The sequence below is a fragment of the Anas platyrhynchos genome, chromosome 4, assembly GCF_047663525.1.
Source record: "Anas platyrhynchos isolate ZD024472 breed Pekin duck chromosome 4, IASCAAS_PekinDuck_T2T, whole genome shotgun sequence".
NCBI classification, from domain to species: Eukaryota; Metazoa; Chordata; class Aves; order Anseriformes; family Anatidae; genus Anas; species Anas platyrhynchos.
The window spans coordinates 13,552,998-13,579,732 of NC_092590.1; the positions used below are offsets into that span (position 1 = coordinate 13,552,998).

General features: G+C 35.6%; 1 protein-coding gene across 4 annotated transcripts in view; it reads right to left on the reverse strand.

The window, feature by feature from the left end:
- Positions 1–26,735, reverse strand: part of GRID2 (glutamate ionotropic receptor delta type subunit 2) — a 781,090-nt gene that overhangs the window by 635,382 nt on the left and 118,973 nt on the right. The window contains exon 1 of one of the 4 annotated variants that reach the window (XM_027456333.3): positions 19,285–19,539. The exons of the other annotated variants lie outside the window; for them this stretch is intronic. The gene's annotated coding sequence lies outside the window, so the exon portion shown is untranslated. Of the gene's footprint in view, positions 1–19,284; positions 19,540–26,735 lie in introns of those variants that run through there. 4 annotated transcript variants of the gene reach the window in all.

Genomic DNA, 26,735 nt, shown 5'->3' on the forward strand with positions numbered 1-26,735 from the left:
CCTGTGTGGAATTGTGTGACCGACTCATTCACAAATCCCCTTGGTGTGGACTAAAGTGAGATAACACTCAAGGCCCGCGCATAAACATCTTAAATAGGAACACTCTGTTAAAGTTGGCACTCTCAACACAGTTATATCTACCTGAGCTATGCAGCTTTATAGGAAATGAAGGTAGGCCTAGCATTACTTGGCAGGTAAGAGAGATTGAGATCACCTGTGCTGGAAGGAACAGAAGGATAGTTGGTGTTGAGCACATCCCCCAACAGATTTGTACATGCTCCTATTAATTAGCTCTAGGAGTGGTTGGGACACCAGCACTTTTCCTGACCTTTAGGGCAGATCGAAAGGAGTGATACCAAGCCTATCCCCATGACCTGCCCTGTTTGTTTCTCAGGGCAACAACCACGCTGGCTCACAGGACAGTCACTCATGGCTCATCCCCACACTCATGCAGGCAGACATTGAATACTACTGCTGTACAGTTTGTCATTATGAGCCAATTGTAACTTTTTTTGGTGGTGCTTCCTTTTTTAAGCCTGAGACTAGGGGGCTTTTTATATTATTTCCTTTCTGATGATGATGGTGTTTAATGGAAGACAAGCTTCTCAATCTCAAACTGATTTATGTTTGAGAGAAACGTGATTCATGTTTCTCAATTGATGGCTAAAATATCGAAATCAAATAAATAATAAAAAGCAATTATTTAGGCTCCATATTTGACAAGGGAACACACATTTGTTTTGCGGCCATACATGCATCCAGGGAATCATAAATGTTACTATAAAAACATCTGCAAAATCTCTAGTTTGGGAATAGGTCAATAATCAAATTGACAGACTGGATTCTTCTATTTATTTTACGGAGAACTCTTACTGCTACTCAACAGTGGAAAGGTTAAAGCAAGAATCCAGCAGCAGCTTTGTTAGAAAGCTGCTTTTCACACCAAATCCCAGCATTCAGGTTTTTTTTCTTTTTAATCCACCAAATGTAAAGATTTGCCATGAAATCCTATTATGAAAAGTATTTGCATTTTTGACCACTTAAATCTTTAAACTTGGTACTGTTGAATCATTCAATTCAAATAAAATTGTTTTGCAGAAAGTAATACTGCTGTTCCTTCTGTATTTTTATGATTCATTTCATTCCAAATTTATTTCATTTTAATCCAGATATTCACTATTTACTGACATTAACATATGAAGCGTTTTAATCAAAGGAAGCACTATGCTTGTTTTTCTCTCAATATGACTCTCAACTCATTTGGATTTCTTTTATTTTTATCTTTTGCTATTGAAAATTGTCAGGATGATATATCATGTATTTTTTTTGATGAAGTATCACTGTAAAGAAACAAATCTGTTTCGAAGTCTGAAGCAGTTCTAGGTGTCAGGCGCCTGCTATAACAACATGGAAAGTTTTTACCCTGCCACAGCTATAGCCACAGTGCCAAACATTAGAACTGCACCAGCACCCTGCAGATTTACCAGCATAAAAACGGTCTTCACTAGAGAGAAAAAGCAGCCTAACAGCTGAAGAATGCAAATGTTCAGTTGAAGAGCAGACAAGAGGGAAAAAATGTAGATGGAAGTAAACATATGCATGAGAAGTCCATGTCATGTATACCTAAAGATTCTTAAAATTATTTGGCAAGTTTATTGAATACTTACTTGTTCCTTAGAAAGGAACAATAGAAGCTTAGGGCATTTATTTGGTGCATTTAATTTTAAGCAATGATTGAAAACACTGCATTCAAGAGTCTATGCATCTCTTCACAACAGTTCCTGTTTTCTGATGGAGAGAGCAAATATTCTAATGGCCTTACAAGTTGGACTTTAGGTAAAATTGATCATAAATGTCTCAACAACACAACATTTTTTTGTGTTACTGGGAGAGAATATCTTTGCCTCCATACAGAATGCACTAATCTGTAACTCCTAACTACAAAATAATTAGGTGTCAGACCAGAAGCAGAAGTGACCAGCAAATTAGACTAAATCCTTAGCTCCAATTTCAGTTTCAGCCTATACACACAATAAGTAAAAAGAGACCTGCCCTTTTCCCACTTTGATCAAAGAGTCATCTTTCTTTATAGGTTAGTTTTATTATTTTTTCATAGCTGCAAGAGTTCAAATATCCTAAAAAGCTGAAGAATGAGATTACTTGGAGATTTTTAAATGGAATTTTGGGATGAGTCATCCCCAGAAAAATTCACAGTACTCCACACCAAAGGTGATCCATCAAAGCAAGAAAATAAATATTAGAGCAGTTGTCTAAAAGAGAAGTGAAATTTTGCGGTATACGCAGAACACTCACAACTAGTCAAGCCTCTATTCAACACTCTTTTGCTTGAAGGGAAGAAAAAGATTTAAAGAAAAAATTGGGCTAAGATTATCATCATCTTACCTTTCATTTATATACAGTCGTCTTTTTTTTTTTTAGTTTACTAAAATAAAAGTAGTTTATTATCTGGAAATGTCATTAGTGCAAAAAGAAGAAGAAATGCTGAAATAATCATTCAGTTGCAATTAGATACATACACCTTTGTGAAATTGTCCACCAAGTATATCAAATAATTTGTTTCCTCTGTTCCACCCCACTTCTTGCAGAATAAACCGTAGAGTATAACAAGCTACTATTTCTAGACACATTTAATTATCAGTAAAATGATAGTTTTATACAAACCAGTAATACCGAGTTCTACTCTATGTTGAACTTACTTAGGTTAAACAATGAATCTATTCTTTTTGATTTTCTACTACGATAAAGTGAGAAGCTCACTCACCAATATGCACAACATAAAACATTGCTCATACATGACCAGAATACTCTTAACAAGAAAAAAAACACATACCTGTGAATACTAAGATATTTCTTCCACAGGATCAACAACAGTATCTCAAGCTGTTTAATAAGCTCCACAGAGGCTGAGGAGGTCATAAAGAAAATTTGGAGATACTCACTGCTACAAAATTCCCCTTTTAAAGGAAAGAATATCTATCACTGCTTTTCATTTAATGAATAATACTTACTAAAGAAATGAAACCACCACAAACATACAACAATGAAAAGAAGCTGAGCTATGAAACCACCAAATGACCCTCATACAATTTTCACAACTGCCATGATTGCTTACTTGCTGTTAAATATAAACCTGCAAAAGCAACAAGGGCAAATGGACGTAAGCTCTGTTAACAAAGCTTGGTATCGTGCACCACCTTTATTCACTCATGCTATTTTCTTTTATGCTAATCATAGAATGGTTTGGGTTTGGAAGAGACACTAAAGAACATCATCTGGATCCAACCCCCATGCTATGGGCAGGGACACCATCCACAAGAGCAGGTTGCTCTGAACTCCCTTCCAACCTGGCCTTGAATATTTGATGGAGCATCCACAACTTCTCTCAACAACCTTTTCCAGTGCTTCACCACCCTTACAGTAAAGAATTTCTTCCTTATATCTACACTAAATCTACGTTGTTTTAGTTTAAAGCCATTACTCATTGTCCTATCACTGCACTCCCTGACAAAAGGTCCCTCCCCAGCTTTCCTGTAGGCCTCCCTTAGGTACTGGAAGACAGCTATAACAGCTTTCTCTTCTCCAGGCTGAAGAACCCCAACTCCCTCAGCCTGTCTTCACAGGAGAGGCATTCCAAATATCTGATCATTCTTGTGGCCCTCCTCTGGGCTCACTACAACAGGTCCATGACCTTCTTATGTTGGGGAAGAGGGAAAGAATCATTTCCCTCAACCTGCTGGCCATGCCTTTTTTCTTTTTCTTTTTTTAATGCAGCCCAGGATACAATTGGTCTTCTGGACTGCAAGTACACATTGCTGACTAATGTCGAGCTGTATTTGTGCTTGGGATTTCCCTGGCCTGCATGCAGGACCTTACACTTGGCCTTGAACTTCATGAGTTTTGCACAGGCCTATCTTGCAAGCCTGTCAAGGATCCTCTGGATCCCTTTGCCACAAAGCACAGTCTTTCTTTCAGGATGTATCCATGTATTGCATGCCCTTGCACATACCTGTGTAGTCACATTATTTTTTGCATAAACAAGAGATTGAAAACTGTCTATACTGATAAGCAGTGTTAACATACTATGTTTGAAAAGTTATTTTAAAAGTCAAGATATTAAAAAATTCCATATCAGGTGCCAGAGTCCCTCATGAATGTAAACAAAAGTAATTTTCACTCATGGCAATGTTTGGATTGTTCATCTCTGGAATAATGAAGTGCATCAAACCTGCCAGTCTAAAGCACCTCTTAGTCAGGGAAGCTTTGCCTTTTACTTCAGACTTCAGTCTCAAGCTTGAGACTTGCACTTCTGTAAATTTACAGTAGAATACTGAATGTGCAAACATTAATAAATATTAGAGATTGATAACAAAATCTTAAACCTCTTTTCACCCACGTAAAATGCCTTATAGAATTAGGTGAATAAGATTGTCAGGTATTAAACTTAGACCCCACAGCTGCATTGGGAAATGCAGGAGGAACCAGTGTCATGTCATATTCACCCTTTTTTGTGACTGCCAATTTAGAAAAAACTAGATTTTTCTCAGTAATTTTCCATATGATTTCAAATTTCTCACTCTCTGAAAACTCTGGGTGTTTTAAAGTGATGCCATGACCATGGTGATTTAAGAAAAAGCTATGGACAGTTTGTATAATCCCAGTGAAAAAAAGACGTAAAATGGATATTCCTTAATTAATTGTATCTAGAATTTATAGTTATTTTCAGACCGTTGAAGACTGACAGATTGTAGATTCAAACAACCTACAATAATCCCTCAGTTGTAATTTATATTACAACTAATAATAATAACTGAATATAATAATTTATATTACAACTGATAATGCAGTACCTAAGAAAAGATTTTAAAGTGTGAAATAGCTTCTAATCTCTCCTTAAATTTATTGTTGTTTATGTGCAAACTGTGAAAAATATATCATGCCAACATGGTTGCAAACAAGCATTACAATGAAGACATCTGGGTACCAAAGATAATTTTAAAAATCAGTTTCATTTATGTAGACTTCAATTTTGCTCCTTCTCAGTTATTTCATTTCTTCCCCCCTACAGTTTTTTTTTTTTCATGCATAATCTATTTTTTCAAGTTTAATATTATTCTCCACATACTTAAAAGTTCCCTGAGTACATTATTAACAGTGGTAGTATCTCATGCCTTTAACATATGAGATGAATAGATAAAATATCTTTGTCACATTTCAACAAACTATTCAACACTGAGTTCAGCCTTTGATGAGTTAAAAACTTCATCTAAGACTTACTTTTCTAACACATTACTGTTGACTTTTCCATTAGTCACCACATGTCATACACAAAATACAAAATTTTCTCTCTGAGGATAAATGTTCTCAACCCTTATTTTTCTGACTTCCATCCTACTTTCTGCTACATTCAACTTTCATTGGAAATATTCTGCATGAACACTAAGATTGCAGGGCCTGAATGTGGCAGGGCAACAGAAAAAGAAGTACCACCCTTCACCAAGCACAAGAAACAGTCAGATCTTGTCCTAGTTTCTCAAATCCTTCTGGTATAATGCCCTCAAAAGGGCTCAGAATGAAGAGACTTGTTAAAATTACAGAAGTTACATAAATAACAAAGTTAACAAAGCATTCTAAAACTATATGGAGGGAGATGCACACAAAGACCTATTGGTATCTCCAACCAGACACCCTACAGAAATCCAATGAGTTTCTATAGCTGCCTGTCCATACCTCAACTGTGCCAACCACAGCACCAGGAAAACAGACCTACTACTCCAGACCGGGTAAGTCAGAGACCTGTTTTACATTAAACTGATAATAATCCAGTTTAATAGCCCCATAGCATTATATACAGAGACAGTGTGATTAATATATGGTCTTGAATAATCCTTGAAAATCAACATGAACACCCTATGCCTATAAAAAATCCAGCTGACTAGCTACTGTGCTAGGAAACAATACATATGGTTTGGACTACCATTAATGCTTTCCAGGTAAAGTACGAACTACTATGAGGAACTGTTGGGAAATAAGATATTTAAATTCCAGAATGAGTAAGTGACAAAATTCTGCCTTCTGATCTAATAGAAAATGTAGCACTTTGGAACACAAAATTGTTTTCTTCTTTTTCTCTCCCTCAGGATCTTCTTTTTTCTTTTTTTTTTTTTTTTTTTTTTTGAAAAGTTTCAGTAAACCATTTGAGAAGTATTTTCTTTTAAGATATCATTAGTTGCCAAATGATAATCATCTTATTGGGGAAGGTATCTGATGTTATAGGACAAGCTAACAACAACAAAAACACACCATGAAGCCCAGGAAATTATAAAGAAAGGCACAAAATACCAACTTGCATTTTGTTGACACTAATCGTCACTTTTCCTGATAAAAATGAAAACTATAAGTTTTCCAAGTGCCCCTGAGGAAACTTATTTCACAGTTACCATCCTTTGCCATCTGTAGCTTCCTTTTTTTTATGAAGACAACTTCATTGCAGATGAGCAGTAACTTAACTCTTCATTATGGGGTTTTCTGACAACTTGTGCAGGCTCTAATCTTGAAATTTTCACATATTAAGATGTAGGAGCATCCCTTCCTAAATGATACATAACAGACATTATCTGCTAGGCTGTTGGGAAGATCATATCAGTTATGCTTAAGAAGTTGTAGATTTTATTACTGCCTACTGAAAAAACTCAAACAATCTGGTACAACTGAGTACCCAGAACTTCAGACAGGTATGTTGTAATAGTTTAGGCATAACTGACGTTTCATGTTCTCTACCATTCACGTTATTCAAATGAGATGTTTAAGCAAATATAGAAAAGATTCTAACTTACAACTATTACAGATCATCTTCGTATTTTGACAGACAGGATTTAAAACATCACCTAATGCTTTCTTTACTGACTTACAGAAAAATGTGTATACTGAAATAGCTCAAAGACCATTTGACAAGTGGTCTATATGATCAAAATGATTCATCTTCAATTATTTTATAGCTTTATTTGCTTTCTAAATATGGCACCTACATCAGAATGCATTGATATATGTTCATTGCTTTGTCACCTCAACCTTTCATTCCCCATCTGTCCAATTCATCTCTTTCAGTCTCTCATGACCTATGCAAGTTCTTTGAAGAATATCCTGCAGAAAATGCAGCAGAATCAAAAGCTTAATAATGTAGACAAGAAAGATAATATTTGTCAATATTGCCTAATCTTAAAATACACTTCCATTTAAGTGCAGAAGTCATGGTCGTATCTGTATAAGCTCACAATTATAATAATTGGTCAATTTATGATTGCCCACATTTTGCACCTGTGTCTTTTGTTTATTTAACTTATTTAAATCTATGGTATCTTTCTTATCTACAGGCTCAAGAGTCTTAAATCCATGGGCTATACAAAGTCATAAAACCACACACAAATAGAAATTCTGCTTCCTACACAAAATAACTCATTTACTGTATAGTTCGAATGCCTTCAAGATGTCAATTAAAAGAAGGAAAGAGGTAAGTATTTAAATCATTAAATAGTCCACTGTCTCCTCCTCAGTTTCTTCTTTCTTTCTTTCCCATACCTTCTTCACTCCCCTATAATCTATATATTTTAAGTCCGAATAATAACCAGGCCTTTGGAAGGACATCATGCTTCATGAAATCTTAAATACATATTATCACTAGTATTATCACTACCATGTTAATGGAAACGTAATTTACCAAAACAATTTAAATGTATCATCCAGCTCCAGAGTATAGTCTTGCAAAATATGTTAGAAGCAACCTTATATCCGTGCCATTTCTTTGGAAACACTATATATAATGAGATTGTTTATAGCTTCTAGCTTTACAGCCACTTTTCATACCAGTATTTTCATTTACATTCGGAAGTAAATCTGAACTTTCAGGCAAGATGTTACCTTTTTGACACCATATGCTTGAATTTCAGTTAATGCCATGTGAATCAGATCATATTTCCCTTTCTTCCCCCTTTACCAGCTACAGAGGAACTGAAGAATGTAAAACAGCATAGCATGTGTATAGCTTTACCCAAATTTCATTTTCACAGTATTTATTTTGATTGTCTAATTACCAAATAATTATCAACTTTTGGAAGTTACAAACACTATATTTCAATATAAGCATGCTCTCCTAAAAGCACACAATTTGTATGACTGAACTCCATAGAAAACATCAGTTAAATACTTGAAGCAGTTCTCAAGTGGAAATAAAATAAACTCAGTAAGACAGTTTTATTTAGCAGAAGGCAGACTTCAGAGCTAATGAAGAACAGATCATAGTCTTGCCCATTTCCTCATCCACAATCTTTCTTTACAGGACTTGGACACTGAATGTTACTCCCAGGATTCCAGAAATAAAATATAAGCAAACTTCTAAATGAAACATAGCATGAATATAAAAAGCATCCAACTGCGCATAAATAGCATCAGCTTAGCTTTCCACATGGAAACTAAAGCAGGCTCTGCAGACAGGAAGAGTGGGCACAACTGCACAACTTCTGTGATCATGAGACTGCATGGAGTATGTCATGATGTCAAATGCTTAAGAAAAACACAGCAAAATCCAACTTGACTGCAGAACTTACTACACAGTAGTAAAAACTACTCTTTGTTTTATATTAAGCATATCTAAATCACAATGTTAATTTGATCAATAGCTGAACAATAATTTGAAAAATAGATTGTTTGAGAAAAGGACAAAATGTAGAAATCATTTAGGTTAATTATCCTTTCAAAGATATAATAGTGAGAAAAACTGGATTTTGCAGAGTAGAAGCTGCACTAAACTCTTACTGGTGTTTGAAGGTTTTCCCCCTCATATTGTATGTACTCCCTACAAAATTTTCATTTTAATATATTAAGGGCTTATTGTTAGTATTCAAATTTATAGCCATTTTGTATATAACACTTAGAAACATTTATGGAAGTTAAACATAGCGTTGGAACAGGGGTTATGTGATGAAGTATTTTAAAATCAACTATTAATATTTTATAAAAAATAATTCAATTAAATAAAACTGGGGGGGTGGAGGGGGTGACACAGAAGAAAATTTCCTCCAGCATTATAACCAAATTTCAGTAGTTCAAAAAAAAATTTTCCTTCTTATACTTTAATATTACATTTTTCCATAAGGGAAGGAGCATACATTATATATACTCAATAAAATAGAAGTACTTCCATGGCAAAATAAAGAACAGTGAAAAAATATTTTCACTTGTATGACAGGAAGTTCTATAATTATTTCTTCATTTCAATGTTAATTGATTTTCTTGTTCTAGAGTACTTTGGTTTCCCACAGTTTTCCTTCAGAAGCTCTTTCAATTCACAATTAACGTCAAACAATGAAATCTGCTATTTTATGTAGTGAATGGCAAGTAGATCTATAAATCAAAACGTATGCAAATAAAATTAGAACTTTTTATATTAGTACAAAATAGTAGCAAATTGGGTAAACCTTTATGTTAGCTTTTCCCAGGCTCATTATTTGTAATAACAATAGCCAGTTTAGAACTATGACAACAGTAGAAATAGATATCAAATAGAACTACAACGCTTTGTGAACTGCACATACATATTTGATTGGCATCTGTTTTGATGATAAAAAAACAATTAACCTAGAGCTGATCATCTTCTAGTTAAAAAAAAAGTGCTTTCACATTTGGGGAAGTTAATTAAAAAGGACTTGAACAGCTATATGCACATTTACTGAAACAAGCCAAGCTGTTATTATTTTTTTATTATTTTTAATTGTGATAACTTAAATATACTTGCTATTATCACTTCTCTGTTAAAAGTCTGGTTAAAAAAAAAAAACAATTAGCTTGCCCTTAACCTCTCTATTGCTAGAAGGAGAACCACAAGGATACCTTAGGCATAAATAGAAAATTTCTCAAAGTATCTGCAGCTAAGTTTAAAAATAAAAAACAGGTAATTACCAGTAGTATGATACTGAAGCATTTTTGTTTGGTATACCAGCCCTTTTCTAGGACCCAATCATGCTAATTTTCAAGTACATCCTGCAGGGTTGAGTACCCCCAGTTCCTGCACGGATTTGGGCCTCTTAAGTGCATTGCTGATCTCTGCCTGATTCAGAAATACATGGATGTACAAGTACAGTGTACAAAAATAGCACATGAAACATGTAAGAACACCAGGGAAAAAAACACGTGAGTCCTGGTGGACAAGCCAGCAACGCACCATTGCGGTGAAAAGGGACAACAGCCTCTTGGGCTGCATTAGGTGTTACCAACAGATTGAGGTACGTTGGCCTTCTCCTCTGGCTCTGCCCTGAGGAGACAGATCCAGAGTTCCAGGACCAGTGCAGGGGTGAATGCTCTCCCCAGCACAGGAGATGATGACACAGTCCAATGAAAGGCCTTGAGGGAGTCTAATTAACATGCATGATGTTAAGCAATTAAAGGAACAGATTCGGACTCATCTCAAAGGTATCCAGAAGAAGGACAGGAGGCAATATATGCAAGTTAAGATAGGAAACATTTAAACATAAGAAAACACTAGAGATACTCTCTAACGATCAGGAAGCCCTTTTGCTTATGTCTTGTGTGTTAATATCTTATATAGATATATCTTGTATGTCTTAATATGTCTTGTGAGGATCATTGAACAGTGGTTGCACAGAGGTTGTGGAGTCTCCACCCTTGTACATATTAAAAACCCAACAGGGCGTGGCCCTGAGGAACCTACTCTAGGTAACCCTGATCAGAGAAGAAAGACTGTACTGTAAAGACCTTTGCAGGTAATTAACTATCCATTGTGTGAATCCATATGGTTCTTTGAAATTAAGGAAAAAAAATCTATAGACTTCAGATGCCATACTTGTATTTTCACATTTTTGTACTAGGCCTTTGAAAAGTAATTTTAAAAATCAAACTCTACAGAACTAACAGCCTACAAACTTTGCAGCAGATTTTTGCACACTCCTTTTCTTAGGGTACCTTGTTCACTTTCCCATACTTCCTCATGCATCTAAAGTACCAAATACCATCCTGATGTTCAGGAAACTAAGATGATGTTGCATTAGGGAAATGCTGTTTCTCTCCAGATGGAAAGAGATGTTATTGATCACCATAAATATGAGTGATAACAGAAGAGAGTGCATCAGCTCTTAACTTTGACATGAAGTACTTTCTTCGACTTCAAAAGGCAGATGTGGTTTTCAGTCATTTGGCTGCTGTGAGCCTTTTCTACTGTTAACGGTGACATGGTTTGACAGTTTTGTCTCAGAAAGCAGCCAATTCTTCTACAAACTAGAAATTGGTTCAAAGCACAAGTAAAAAAGTAAACTATCACTTATGCATCCCAAAATTGGGATAATTCCTGGAACACAGAAAAAACAGTGTACTAAGCATTAGTGTTTTTTAGCTTTACACCCCCTAGATGTTGAATTCCCACCTGCTGGAATGGAACAGAGACAGCCTTTCTCCCTTCCTGCACCCCATTATAAGACAAAATATAATTGATTTTAGTTGTGATCAGTTGCTGTAATGCATATTGCTATTTGTGGTCCTGAAGAAGTAACAAAAAGAACTATATGCTTAAATAATAATAATAATTCCACAGAGTCAGAGGAGAAGGAGTGGGGTACAGAAGTTCTAATAAATTACACACATCTTGCAATCTGACAAAAATAGACCTTTGAATTTGTAAGCGTGTAAAAAATATGTAACTAGGAAGAGCACAAATACAAGATTGCTATGGCTAATGAACTGAAATTGCCCACTGAGTAAATAGGGCAATACTGCTGAGTCAATACAGTGCTTGTAGAGTGAATAACACAACCTCCTCACTTATTCAACACTATAAAGCTCTCAGAAAAAGACTGTCCTATAAATCAAAGAAAGTCAATTTAGACATGCTGGCTTACAGGTGATGGCTATTGTCAGCTCTGTCTAAGGCTTCTGAATTTACTCCTGACATCAGAACTGATTTAAAGCATAATGCTTTATGAGCTCATTTGAAAGCACCTCCCCTCCTCCTGAATGGGTTTAAAATTGCATTATTAAGTGATAAAAAACTTGAGGTCAAGTAGTAACAAATAATCATAAACCAGGATACAGCAAGAAAACCAAACATTACAGCCATTATAGATGGGAATTTCTCTTTCAAAAAAGAATAGCACTAATTTTCTAAGTAACTAACACTGTTATCTTCAGGGAGTCCTACATATTAGCAGTGAGTAGTTCTGTGAATATCAGCACCTCCAGGTCAATATGGCTGCTTATGAAGAAGAATTAGATCCTTCTGCCTACCAAATATCAACTCAATTCAGTTTTCCTCACACATGCCCTCCCCTTCTTCTCAAGGATGGCAGGCATATCCAATTCAAGATCTCCCTTGTAAATTATCTTCTCTATCAAAAGAAATCCTGGCTGAGTGGATCAGACCTGGACTAACATGCAAGTAAGTTCTGCATGAACTAACCACTCCAGAAGGAGTATTCTTATAAGTTTCACCACCACTACAAACAAAACTGTGACTCAACAGAGACTCTTCTTTTCAAAGAAGATCAGTGATGCCACAAGAACACTGTGCCAAGTTTATATTTTATAGAAAGAGATGGAAAGCAAACAGGAGTAGTTATAGGAGTAGTCATACAGAGTAACACAAAGATTTCCAAGCATGTAGTCACATTAGGCTTGCTTTTAACTAAGTATGGTTACATTTTTTCCTGCAGGGAAAATAGTAGTAGAAGGGACATTAATCACTACAGGGATAATATGACATTTATTTTTTTTTTGAGGCAGTGAAGAAAAATAAACCATCAAATAAAAGCAGAACAGTTAGTTCAGTTAGCTTTCCTGATGACCACTGAAGTCAACTGGAAATTTGAGAAAAACTATCATTTATAGAACCTGGTTAGAAATGGTACTCAGTATGAATGACCAAAAAGCATAGGTTGCACAAGAAATGAAGTTTTTATTCAAAATGTCAAACACCTTTTCTGAATGTTGCCTAATAAACAGAGTCCCACAGTGCAAACAAGAGAAGGTAGTGGCCATTTTCTCTGTTTGTTTTCTAAATTTCAGTGTATGTCCTGATTTATGGTGCATTCTTTCATCTCAGTTAAAGCCATTATATACTCTTGATGGGGGGAAAAATATAATGCAATAATACAAGCAAATCTTTATTAAAGGCAGGTAACAGGCCCACATCAAGTACCAAGTCTTATAATTTGCACGTGAATATCCTATCTGCTAAGCCATAGTTTCTCTAACCCTCAGTGTTAACAATATGCGGTATTGTAAATATATATATGCATTCACATTTAATGCATACTCTGTGATATTTTTTAAAGATGGATATGATACGTCTCAGCATCATCATACAATATCATGATACTATCTCAAGGAGATAGAAGTGGATAACTTCCTGTAACTTTTCTTGATCTAGCTTCCTATATTTTTGTTGTAACAAGTTGTAAGAAGGTATATAACAAAATAAAATGTATTGATAAAATACATGTTCATTATATAAATATTGCATGAAGAACTTCAGGAAATTCAGCAAGGGCAAAAGCAAAGTTGTGTGCCTGTGATTTCCATTTCCACTCATACTGCTGAGCCAAAATCTCTAGGTAGGAGCTCTGCTGAAAAGGATCAAGGGCTCCTTGTGGATGTTTGGCTAAAGCAGTGGACCCTTGACCAAGATGGTTGGGGCTGGAAAAAACAAGACTTATTTGAACTTGGAGAGAAGGTTCCAATGGGCTTAACAGCATAACCCCAGTACTTACACGGCAACTACTGGAAAGAAAAACTTAGCCAGGTTATTCAATGTGGTGCACAGTGGGAGGATGAGAGACAACAGCCACAAACTGAAACAGATGTGGCTCCAACTGGGTAATAGGGGATAAAAAAGGCTTCCATTTTGAGGATAATGAAGTATCAGAACAGGCTATCTGGAGAGGTTGTGGAAGGTCTGTCCTCAGAGACTTCCTGGGCTTTGGACAACACGGTCTGAATTCAATGTTGACCCTGCTTTGAGCAAGAGCTTGGACTAGAGACCTCTTGAGCTCCCTTTTGACCTGAGCAATTCAGTGATCCTACATCAGGCAACCAAAGATACACACAGAAGTTCATAGATAACACAGCAAGAAAATCCTTTATGGGTGATTATGTATATAACCTTTGTCCTGCTAACAAAGCTGTCTTTTCATATGTCTGAACAACTGATTTTGTGTCTAATGTACGTGACTATGCTACCACCAAAATAGGAAGAGGAAGTTGCTCATTTCTCTAGCATTACTTAGCCTGAACAGACAATTCAGCAAAATGTATCATTAATGTCATATGAAGAATAAAAACATTTGGCCACTAGAAAATTCAAGCAGTAGGTTAAATTCATGCTATGTAGCCTGGTTACTTTCAGAAAATAAACAGTCTAATACACCAATACATCTCCTTCCTTGAAAGGCTAGTAAAACAGCAAATAAACTAAATAAGAAATAATTTTCATTGATACTCTCATTGAACCCAAACCGACTTTTCCCTTGTAGGATGCAAAAATGACCAGACCATAGAATATCCTGAGTTCAAACAAACCCACGAGGACCAGACTCAAAATAAATAAGATCCTTGAACTACACCTGACTTGGTGCCATGACCACTTCCCCAGAGAGCCTGTTCTAGTGCCTGGCAGATGGGAATAAAAATACCAAAAAATAAATTAATTCAAATTTACTTTCTAACTAAAACTAGTTTTCACCTCTTCTTAATATTTACAGCTTATTGAGTTATAAAAAAAAAAAAAAAAGCACCTCTCCTATGAAGAAAGGCTGAAAGAGCTGCGGCTGTTCAGTCTAAAGTAAAGAGAAGGCTCCAGTGAGGTGACCTCATTGTGGCTTTTCAGTACTTAAAAAGTGACTTATAAAAAACATGGAGTTCCAACTGGAAATCTGCTGGCAAGTTTCTGTATTTTGTAAATTATATATATACATATAGCAAAGACTGAGGAGGCGGTTTGAGCAAAGTGCTTTCTGAGGACAGATTGTATCAGAGGATAATTGGATTTGTGGCAAATATTTTTTCTAACCAAGAGGCATCGTTAGGCAGAGGTCGTATGCTAACCAAAGAGTTCTAGGAAGAGGCATTTAATAGTAAATAGTGTCTGCTTGGTTTCTATGATCCCCTTCAATAAAAAAGTAATATATTGCACTGTTTAAGAATACCATTGGAAGGGGGCTACATTTTGCTTTTCATGTCTTTAGGAAACTAATCACTACCTGATGAATCAGAAGAGCTAGGCTGAATAGGTATTGAACTCCAAAGCACATTCTTAATATTGCACTACCTGGCTGTACAAGACATAAGACCACATCCAGACAGAAGCCTTTAACTCACAAACTTGCAACATGGATTTTCCAGGATTAGAAAGTAATAGCAAAATGACTCATTTGAGTGACAGGGATTTATACAAAGAACAAAGATACTCTTGCCCTTGAATACGAAATGCAATTACACTGCATAGACTTAATTTGAATATGTAGACCAAAACAGCAAAATTCCTTTCTGATGTCCATTTAAAAAGCAAAACAAAAACAAAACACACCTGAACTAAAATAGCCATGACTAAGTGATTTAAACTCCTACTTAAGCTCCTACAGGAACTTAAACTTAATTCAGCTGTAAGCTACGTAGTGATGCTGAGTACACAGCTGAGACAAAGCAGTAATAGTGGGGGCACAAATGGCAAATCTGGCATCAGAACAATGTTTCTGGCACAGACAGGGAAGACAGAGGAAAAAGCAAATAAGCTTGGCTTTTATACCATTCCAACATGCCGAGGCCAAATACATCTTTAGTGAAAGTGGCTCCCTACTCCTATTAATTTAAACACCAGTTGTGCCATTTACTGAAGTGCTTGAATTCAATCAATACACAGTATTTCAGTCAAACAGATTATGGAGTGATAGCTGGAGTGCTTTGCATGCCCTCAGCATAATGTCAAAAGCTACTGTCCCACCGAGTCTCAATTTGTCTTCACAAATAATGGTACAACTAGAGTCAAAATTATTGAAAAGTTTACTATCAGCAGCAAATAAAAAAGTGAGCTAGACATTGGTATGTTCACTTCAGGAAGCAGTTTGGACTCAGATATGAGCATCTTTAAGTAGGTAAAACAGTGAGGCATTTTTTCCATAGTAGACAAAAAAATAGTACTTTCTCTATGGCTAACTTCTGTTTTAGCCTAAACTTTCACATGAGTAACGTAAGACCTTATACTGGATAAAAAGTGTGTTTCATGTACTAAACTGATGCTCAGAGATACCTGTATTATTTATTTCTCTCTCCAGGACTTGCCTCCCTCTGCAGCCTTCACCAAGGGACTTATCACTCAGACAGGAAAAGAAAAAAAAAAAGGCATTTTGGAATGAAATTCACTTATCATAACCAAGTGTGACACTACTCATAAATGAGCTGACTCAGATGTATTCACATTACACCTTCCCCTCTTCTGTACCCGGACAAAAAACATCCTCACAGAAATCACCACTCAAGACCACTAAGCCTTGTTACAAAGCAGCCTTATCTATTATTTCTGAGAAGTAGAAATCATTTTACAGGGAGTCAGTAAAAATCTGGTACATCCCCTTTGCATGATTTCCATCACATTTCCTATTTACATCACAGCATCAGCTTTTTAGCTGATCTCTTGCTTTCAAATAGGACTTCCAAATAAGTTATAGCAGGGAGGTGCCCTCAGACAGACCTTTCCAACACATGCAATCCATCAAGTAGAAGATGAAGCCCAGCTCCTGTGATTTTAGCAATTATTGACAATTTGAACATTATTATAAACACAGTTCTGTTCTATTATGAGGAAGTCATCCTTATTTTCTCTTATTGTAAAGTGCATAAACTCCTGCAGCAGTGATGCAGACAGGAGTAATGCGAAGTAATTTTACACTATGTAACTTTCATCATAAATCTGTTAACATAGATGATACTAAGTCTCTTGTTAATTACTTGACTGTAAAACTAAAAGCTTTAAGTTGACAAGTGCTCTCAATGGAACTGACATAATTAATTCCCTAGGAAGGAAAAATAAACGATATTTAAAAATATATATTATTACTCCTATTAAATGAAGTTTTTCAAATTTCTTTCTTCATTGCCCTCCCCGCAAAGATGAGAAAAGAATCTACAAATTAAAATAACATTTAAGCAGTGAAAATACATGTAAAAGTTAACTTTTCAAGACTTCAACAGACAATATGAGGTATGAAACAATATTTAGAACTACAAGAAGTGTTATTGTAAGGAAAGGATCTGTAGCTATTTTTAAACTATAGAGTATATTTGATTGAAGTGAGAACAATTTCTATTACTATTAACTAGGCCTTACAAAGTACAGAACAAAATAGAAAAAGAAACAATGGTATGCTACATATTCTCATGTGGCTTTTAGCTTTAATGAGTAAGAGGAAAATGAGGAAAACTTTAAAGTTCACTCGTTTTTGTTTTTTTGTTTGTTTTGTTTTTTTCTCAGAGGGAAAAGATTCAACAAGATACTTTCAAAAAGCTACTGGAAATGGATTTAATTAAAGCAGGGGTGTTTTTAGAGAGTTTGTAAGAAAAGCAGAAGCTAATGTTTTCTGTTAGCAGAACACAGGATTTTCTTTTAAATAAGAACTGGATATCTGAATGTTTTAAGTAGGCTATTAAAGGCTAAGTTTCCCATAATAGAAACAAATGACATTGTTTGCCACTTATCTTTTTTTTGACAAATCAGAAAAAAAGGGGTCAGTTCTAACTTTTTATATAATTGTGTGACACAGAAATAGTCTTCATGTTTTACATGGGAAGAAAACAGTTCTGTCAATTTCTCTTCTTTACTTTTTCCCTCCTGCTTCATACTTGACCATATTAGCAAATAGAGTTAAGAAAAGCTCCTACTAATCCCTCTTCTCTAATGTCACCTGAGAAGTACATTATGTACATTATTGTTACATATAATGTACATGTAGTACATTATTATAGTACATTATTACTTTTTATGAACCTCATAAAACCTGTGTAGGGCAGGACATCTTTTTCCATTTCATGTGTTTACCCCATTTAAGTTTTTAAGATATGTTCAACAGAGCTTGGAAAACCTCTTTTTTTATTATTTTTATTTTTTCCTCCAGTCTAAGTTTACCAAGCTTACATTATCAATCATGACTTTGTGATTGTAGAAGTGAGCTGCCGGTTCACAGTCTTCTAATTTTTCTGGTTTCCCAACTGTCTTTACAAGTCAACAAGATAATTCCGAGACTTTTTTTTTTTCCTCAAAGTAATATTCCCTGTATGCAGTATGAACAGTATTGTATCACATTTGACCCCTCTCCACCTGGCAAATTTTTCTGGCACTTTCCCAGCAACCTCTGGGTTTTTGAACATTCTCGTATACCCTTATACTAAGCTCCATATCACATAACACCTACCCTTCTTCTCTTGCTATAAAAATACAATTTCAGCAGACTGCAATACAAGTTCCACACTATTTTAATTGGTCTATACCAGCTTCCTCCCTGCTCCCTCCCCTCACCCCCCCAAAACAAACAAACACACACACACCAGAAATGATCTTCATGACACAGGGATGTGGAGGTACAGAAAAGACCCTCCACAGTATTCACTTTGCTGTAGGACTAACAGTGACAATGGCTACTCTGCATTTGGTTTGGGAATCATTTACTTTAGTGTGGACTTGGTCAAAGTCAACAGTAATAGCTGAAAGCGCACTTCATAAACTACTAACAGATAAGAAAATCCCTATTCCATTTCCCAGAGTTAGTAAATACTTACTGTAACTTTTTCAGACTCAAAGGGGCAAAAATTAAGGATGAACTGTACGTAGTTATAAGGCAATATATAAGCTGTCTGAATCACTCAGCTACTCCTAATAAGATACTCCAATACAAGGGTTATCTAAAATTCATAGCAATTTGCAGGAGGTGATACTGCTTTGGGGTGACAGCTAAACTCATAAAAATTTTATCTCATCTTGATACTATTTTAACAATATTTTTAACCATAACTTTTGCTGGTGAGTAGAACAAGACAAAGATGGCAATGAATGCAAAGAACAAACAAAGATCCTTCCTCCTTTGCATCTCATTCCTCAGGCTGTTTTTGTGACACATTGTGTCTCTTGAACGTCAAAGGTTCTTTCTAGGTCTGCAACAATAATTTTGAGACAGAAAATAGAAAACTAGCACTAGCAACATGTAAGGAATATGTCTTTACCTTCTTATTGCATACATCCTCCACTCCTTGGAGACAGTAATGTTTCTGATACTTGATCCAGAATCTTCTTGTGTCCATCTAGAGGTAACTGTGCCTGCTACTACCCTAAAGTGCCTGCACGCCAACATGCAAAGCATGGAAAATGAAGAAGACAAGCTGAAGATCTGCGTACAGTCACAAGGCCATTATCTCGTTGCAAACACAGAGACACACTAGGACAGCCTACATGACTGGAATTTAGGAGGACGAGTTTCCCTTTTATGTGATAGAGAAATTAGAGTTTACCCAGCTCCACCTGGGCAGAGGTGAAGAACAAGTGGAGAGCTTGTAGGTGAGGATTAAGGGGTGGGCTGGTATGGGTGATACTGTTGTGGGGGTTTACTACAGGTCACCAGATCAGGTGGAGGCAGTTGATGAGGCCTTCTACAAGCAGCTGGAAGTCGCCTCATGACCCCAGATGCTGGTTTACATGGGGGACTTTAATTATCCAGACATCTTTTGACAGAACTTGGCCAGGCACACATAGTTCAAATGGTTCCTACAATGTGTTGAAGATAATTTTATGACACATGTGGTGGAGGAGTTGACAAAGTGGGGGGTGCTTCTGGACCTTGTTCTTACCTACATGGGGGACATGAAGGTTGGGGGCAGCTTGGGAAGCAGCGATCATGAGATGGTGGAGTTGAAGATCTGGAGTAGATGAAGTAAGGCAAAAAGTAGGATTGCTACCCTGGACTTTTGGAGATCTAACTTCAACTTTTTCTGGGAACTACTTGGGGGTATCTCATGGGAGACAGAGGGGTTTGGCCAACCTCTTTTCCGTGGTATGTTGCCAGGACAAGGGGCAATGGACGCAAAATGGATCACAGGAAGTTCTGCAACAACATGCCAAAGAACTTCTTCATGGTGAGGGTGATGGAGCACTGGATCAGGCTGCTCAGGGAGGTTGTGGAGTCTCCTTCTCTGGAGATATTCAAGACCCACCTGGACGCCTACCTGGGCAGCCTGCTATAAGGAACCTGCTTTAGCAAGGGGGGTGGACCCAATGATCTCCTGAGGTCCCTTCCAACCCCTACAATTCTGTGATTCTCCCACAGCTTTCACATGTTCCAATGTTGTGTGAGATGCAACACTGTACTGAAGGTCATAGTGCATGACAGAGTTATATAGAAAAGTATATGGAAAAGTTGCTGTGCCTGTGACATGAAGTCTTTTTCTTTCTTTTTTTTTTTTTTAAATCAGTATACCTATAATACAAATTTGGAATAAAGATGATTATTTACACAGAGTGCTGTGAGAATTGTACACATCCTGGTGCACAGCCATTCTGCATGATAGTTCATGTTGAGAAAGTGTAGTCAAGTGATTATAGCTGGAAATTAAGGTTTAGGACACCTGGATCTTTTTGCTAGGTAACAGATTTTTTTTTAACCAGCATCTACAGTACTTTATAATATTACAAAGAATTGTGAGGTGCAAATATACTTATAGCAAAATTTTAGACCCTGTGTGAAAGCATATAAATAAGGATGAATATGACTATTTTTTTAAGCTAGCAATTTTTAATTAAGAAAAACATTCAGGCTGTATGAAGTGACCTGAGCTTATTGTTTCTAAAGGAAGTCTTCTGATTCATGACAGCTGAAGATCTGCCCATGGAATTTGGAAACGTATAGTAATCGCTTTTCTTAGAATAATGAGGGTTAAAGGGCATCTCGGCAGGTGATTTGGCCCATCCTCTTGCTCAAAGCAGAGTCAGTTTTTATCCTTCATAAAATAATAATAATAATAATAAACTTTTCCTCAAAGTTGTTATCAAGAACATCATGAACTGTTTAGTAACCTAAATTACAATCATGTCTGAATTTTGCTAATCCAGTTACAGTATCCTCAAAAAACTCAACATGTTTGGATGCACAGTACAGTTACTAGTGATACAAAGTAATTCATAACATTTTGAAGATAAAGACAGCATGGTTTATTTAGCACTGACACTGCTAGGAATGTAGACATAGACATTCTCTGTTAAGGAGCCAAGGGGTTTAACACTGTGTGATGAAGCGTATATAACGGAAGAGAATGCTTACAATGGGTCTTCTATGGATGGGGAGTGCAACCAGCCATCAGGAAGTGGGAGCACTACTATGGGTGTCACAGTGAGGGTGCACTTCTTTTGTAGTAGCTCATTATTTACACATTGGGATACATGAGGCACAAGCAGCACAAGTGGCCACAGCCACCTTTCAATCAAGAGCTAGTAGGCAGGTAGACAGAAGCCTTGCCCTGAGAAAAGGAAAATCACTTAGACTGTATTCCTCCCATGAGCTTTAGGCAAGATGTAAAGCAGGTGACAAAGAAGCAAGCTAAAAATGAACTTGGTGCCTACAGATACAAGATACAGGTTTGTGCATGTTAGTAGGAAATAAAACATATTACCCAACTTGACATATAAACAGAAAGGTAAAAGAAGCTGCAAGAAGTTGTCTACAGCTGGTTTAGCCTCTGAATTCATCCCAGAAGCATATAGAATGGCTTCAGAATCTCTATTATAGAGACTACTTCTTTAATTGTTACCACAAACATCTTGTATTTTCTTTTTTCCTCTATTGTTAGCTTTGTTGATTTGTTTCTTTTCCTTCCTTTCTCTTTCACACATACCTCTCATTTAACTCTACACTTACAAGTCTGTGCTTGCACTGGAAGTAACAACTCAGCAACTCAGGGAATATTGATTTCAATGACAGCACATCTCACATAATACACCTTTACTTAAATGTTGTTTAAAAGTGTATTGTAATTCATAATAAAGCCACAGCAAGCTACTGTTTTGCTTCTACTCGAGACATTTTCTATTAGCCAAAGCATAATGCTGTAATGCCATTTCATTCCTAGACTCAAGGGTGTGTCAGAAGAGCAGACAGGAATACACACTGCCCTCCGATACATATATTATGCTGTCTCCCACTCCAAGTTTAAGAAGGCTACTTCCAAAATCCTCTGTAATATTTATATGCTTTAAAGGCTGTAAGTTCATAAGCTACACTCTCTTCCAAACACAAAACTTATCCCAGTTTACCAAGGTGATTCTTTTTAATTATTTTTTTTTTTCTGTATACAGAGAAAATGATCTTAGCAGCATAAGCTTAAAAATGGGGAAAATATAAATTTTCAGTCAAAACATACCATTAACAAATTCAAACTTTCCTTAACCAGGGCTAAACCAAGGCAATGGCAATGGTTTACATTAATTATGTGTAGTGATAACAATAAGCAAATAAACATACTTCCCCAGATGTCTGTCTTTTCTCTCATAATTAGTTACTTCCCCTACTGAAGTTATAAACAACATATATGTAAATGTCTAGAAATGTGTAACATAATTATATTTAATGTATATTGAAACACAACAGAGATGAATTCTGATCAACATAAAGACTAAAAATTTACATATAAGAATATGCATATAAAATTTATGTTGTTTATACTTTGCTTTTGCTTTGCATCACAGAGAAGTGATCACTGAAATCTTGGTTTCTTGTATAAGATAACTTTTTCATAGTAATAACAACATTTTCATATCCCAGCATGGGAAATTGAGGCATTAATCTATTGCACAGTTTCACACACACACGCAAACACACACACAAACAAAAAGGAAAAAAAAAAAAGCGATTGTGTCTCATTTCTTTGCCTTCAGTCATAAAATGATGATTAAAACAGAAGCATTTTGGTTTAGAAATAATCATGCTAGAGCTTATTGATGTTCATAGGAGAATATTAACATCTTTACACATATTTTGGAATGATGACACATTTTGCACGTGCTTCTTCTATTGCAACCCATGCATCTGGCCAAAAGCATCTTCTTATTTTCCATTATCTTTCAGCTCTTCTCACATAAGGCTGAGATATCCACCAGTACCCTGACCCACGCCTTGCTGTACTCTGAGCACAGAAACTACTTCTGCCTTCTCCCCAAAGCTGGGGAAAGAAATCTCACTACCTCCCTTCACCACCTACCACCTTAAGTACCATTCAAAGATGAAAAAACAGGCTCTAACTATTTTGTAGAGCACTTGGGACATTAAATATAATTTTATTATTTTTGGTAACTATAGTAATTTTAAGGTAAAAGTTTTTGAATCTTATTATGTTTCAGTCAGTACATTTGGTACTTTCAGAGGAGAAAAAAAAATCTAGAGCTAACAATAACCCACTTATTGCTGATTACTTTGGAATTAGGTTAGTTCAGGAAATAACAATTTCGTTGAATTCATAACTGTAGGTAGTTAATGTTTGCAAAATATAATCTGTTGTTGTTTTGGTTTGGTTATATATATAGATATAGATATATAGATATATATCCCTTTTTTTCTGGACAAATAACCAATATTGCTATATTGCTACAGCCTGGCTGAAGCCTTGCAGGGGGCCCAGAGGCAGTGTTGTCTATGGCAAACAAGCATTCAACTTCAAAATTTAACTGACTTCTGTCTACAATATCTATCTACACCTATTAATCAGATAGTTATAAATCAGTTGTTGTAGTGGTAGGTCTGATTATTATTTAACTTTTTTCTTTTTTTTTTAATGTATACAGATTAATGTATTGTGATATCGCATCTCAGTCTGTCCTAGGCAGAGCACCAAACAGGCAGGAAGGTTTGGAGGAAGCCTTCAAAATTCTTTTGCATAGCTAGATGTATAGCTTCACAACAGTACTTTTGTTGAAATTTTTCTGTTTGAAATGTCTGTTTGAAAATGTTAACCAGTAGCACACTTCTGGTAAATTTCTTCATACGTACATGACAGACAGACATAATGGATATGAACTTTGTCTGTGAAGTTTTTTTTTCTTTTTTTTTTTTGTTTGTTTTTTTTTTTAATATGTATATATAGTCAGAAGATTTCAGTGTTCTTGCAAATTAAAATCATTCCATTACAAGGTACATAAATGAATGATTAATTTTAAGCACATAATCCCACTTACCTCAAAAGAACAACTCAATGATTCAAGTTAGCTACTTGAAATTTAAACTAAGGCAGGCGATTATGATTTGCTTCTTCATTTCATCCCCAGGGAATGTTTGGGTAGTGAGGGAGTGGTTTATCCAAAAGTAAAAATAAGATGCAGAACTTAACCTTCTTTAAACAGGTTACTGTGTACTTTACAGGTTATGTGTACTTTAATACACACATACTTTATTACAATTTTAGTCTATTTTCTTAGCTGACTATAGAAAGTAAATTTCTTCAACCAAAATAGAATACATATATCTTATTAATTGTCGTTGGATTTTAGTTTTCTTATAGGCTAACCAGCCCATTAGGTAGAAAAAGCTGTCCAAAATAAAGTGTTAAATATGACTAGAAATCGAGTTTTACTGACTCTAGAATTGTGTGCTGAAAAATATAAATTTCCATCTGCAAGAGAAACTATGTGTCCTTATTCCAGGAAATGCAGTTTGTCATAATTTTTATGCCCTCAGAAATGTGTAATTTATGTTCTTTCAATTAAAAAGGGCCACTGTAAAAGTTGCCACCTTTATAAAAGCTGTTTCAATAAAACTTTACTTGCAAACTGTATTTTAAAATTAACTTGACCTTGAATTCTAAACTTCTGAAAGGTGAGTATATAACACTTCTTTCTGGATGACAAATTAAAAAAATATATTGATATTTGACAGTATATCTACTGCATCTTAAATCATAAATTAGGTCACTTGGCAAAGAAAAATGTGTTCTACCCTAGCTCTTATGCTACATATGCTACAGTTTAGAGGGTACTACGTCACTTCACTTAAAAGAACTACATTTTTTAACAGTTAATTAAAAAGCTTAATAGACTTGTATTTCTGATTCCCCAGGATAGCAGCAGAAAACCTAATTATTTTATACAATTATGTCAATATGGGAAAAGAACAGAATTCACTCAAATGGAGGATTTGGATTGTGTTCTTTTGAGGAAATGAAGCATGAAGGTGGAAAACAACATAGAATAGCAAAGCTGAGATCATCAAATACTAGATTAATTAAAAAAAAAAAAAAGATAAAAAAGTCAGCTTCTTGTATTTCTTACAGTGCATACTTCTTGAGACAGAGTTCAGTCTTTGGCAACTCTAATTGAACAGCCTCAAAATGTTACTTTCTTTATTATTACTCCCATAATGTCCAGTAGCAGGTGTAGTGAAACAATACCTCTTGCTAACATGTAGCTCACCACAAGACAAGTTCTTTTCAAATATAGTCTGCCTCCTGTAGTGGTATGATATTGTTCATTTCTTAATTGTATTCGCATTATGGACCACCATCCTTTTTCTTCAAGGATCACCAGACTTCCACTCTGAAGTGTTTTTCTCTCCTCACACATTTAGCCGTACCAAAGTTATTTCACAGTTAGCAGCTATCAGCTGCATTCACATCATTTCTTTTTGTACGTTTCAGTACAGAAATTATATATAATGCTTTGCAAGTCCTCACATGCCCTTTTCTCCTTGATCCTGTCTTACAAATCACTAAGTCATTCTTCATAGTTATTCTGTTATCTCCCTACCCACTGAATCTGACACTATACCCTTAGTTTAGTAATTGCTCTCAGGGCTTTCTCCTCAGCCAAAAGGCATCTTCTCAATAAGTTTTTCACATTTCAGTTCTCTCAAACTTTTGGTAGCACATGACATCATTTGTGAGAACCAGAACTGGAGAAAAGACTGAACTGATTTTAGACTTCAACTTCTTTTGCTTACTTCTAGGACATATCTAACAATATACCTCTCATGGGAAGGGAAGAGAAGCACTTTCCGTAAGATTTAGGATTTTACTCTGCTTTCTTATGTTGCTGATGTATCAACAGCATTTTGTCTTCTTGTACCAAGGAGAGCACTAATTGGAAAAATGTTCAAAAGTAACAGACTGTTGAAAAATGTTAGTCATTTAAGCTCCTGTTAAACTGCTTTGTTTATTTTGTTTTTGTTTGTTTGTTTGTTTTAAACTCCTACTAGAATGAACAGTGTGTCTGTGAAGACATGATTTTTTGGTTGAGAGCAATGTCTGTTTGCAAATATACTGCCCTTCTTATTAGCAGTGTTTGCAGTTTGAGTGTATGCTATACTTGATGTTTTCATAATTACTGATCTAAACTGTGCATGCAAAAAGAATGCAAAGATATTTCTGAGGCCTAAGAAATTTTATAATTAAATATGCCCTAATGTACAGGTTATTTTTTAAAATACTTTATTTTTAAATACTTTTTAAATACTATTATTCATAGTGCTCTCAGCACTATCTGCTTGTACTTTATGAGCAGAATTATATTGGCCCACTATAAACATACAATAAATATTGTATGAGAGCCCTTTTAAATATAGGCCATGTAAAAAGAGCTGTACGTTTGTGGTATCAATTCAGGAAATACGTGGTGGAGTATTTTATTTTTATCTTCTTTTCTTACA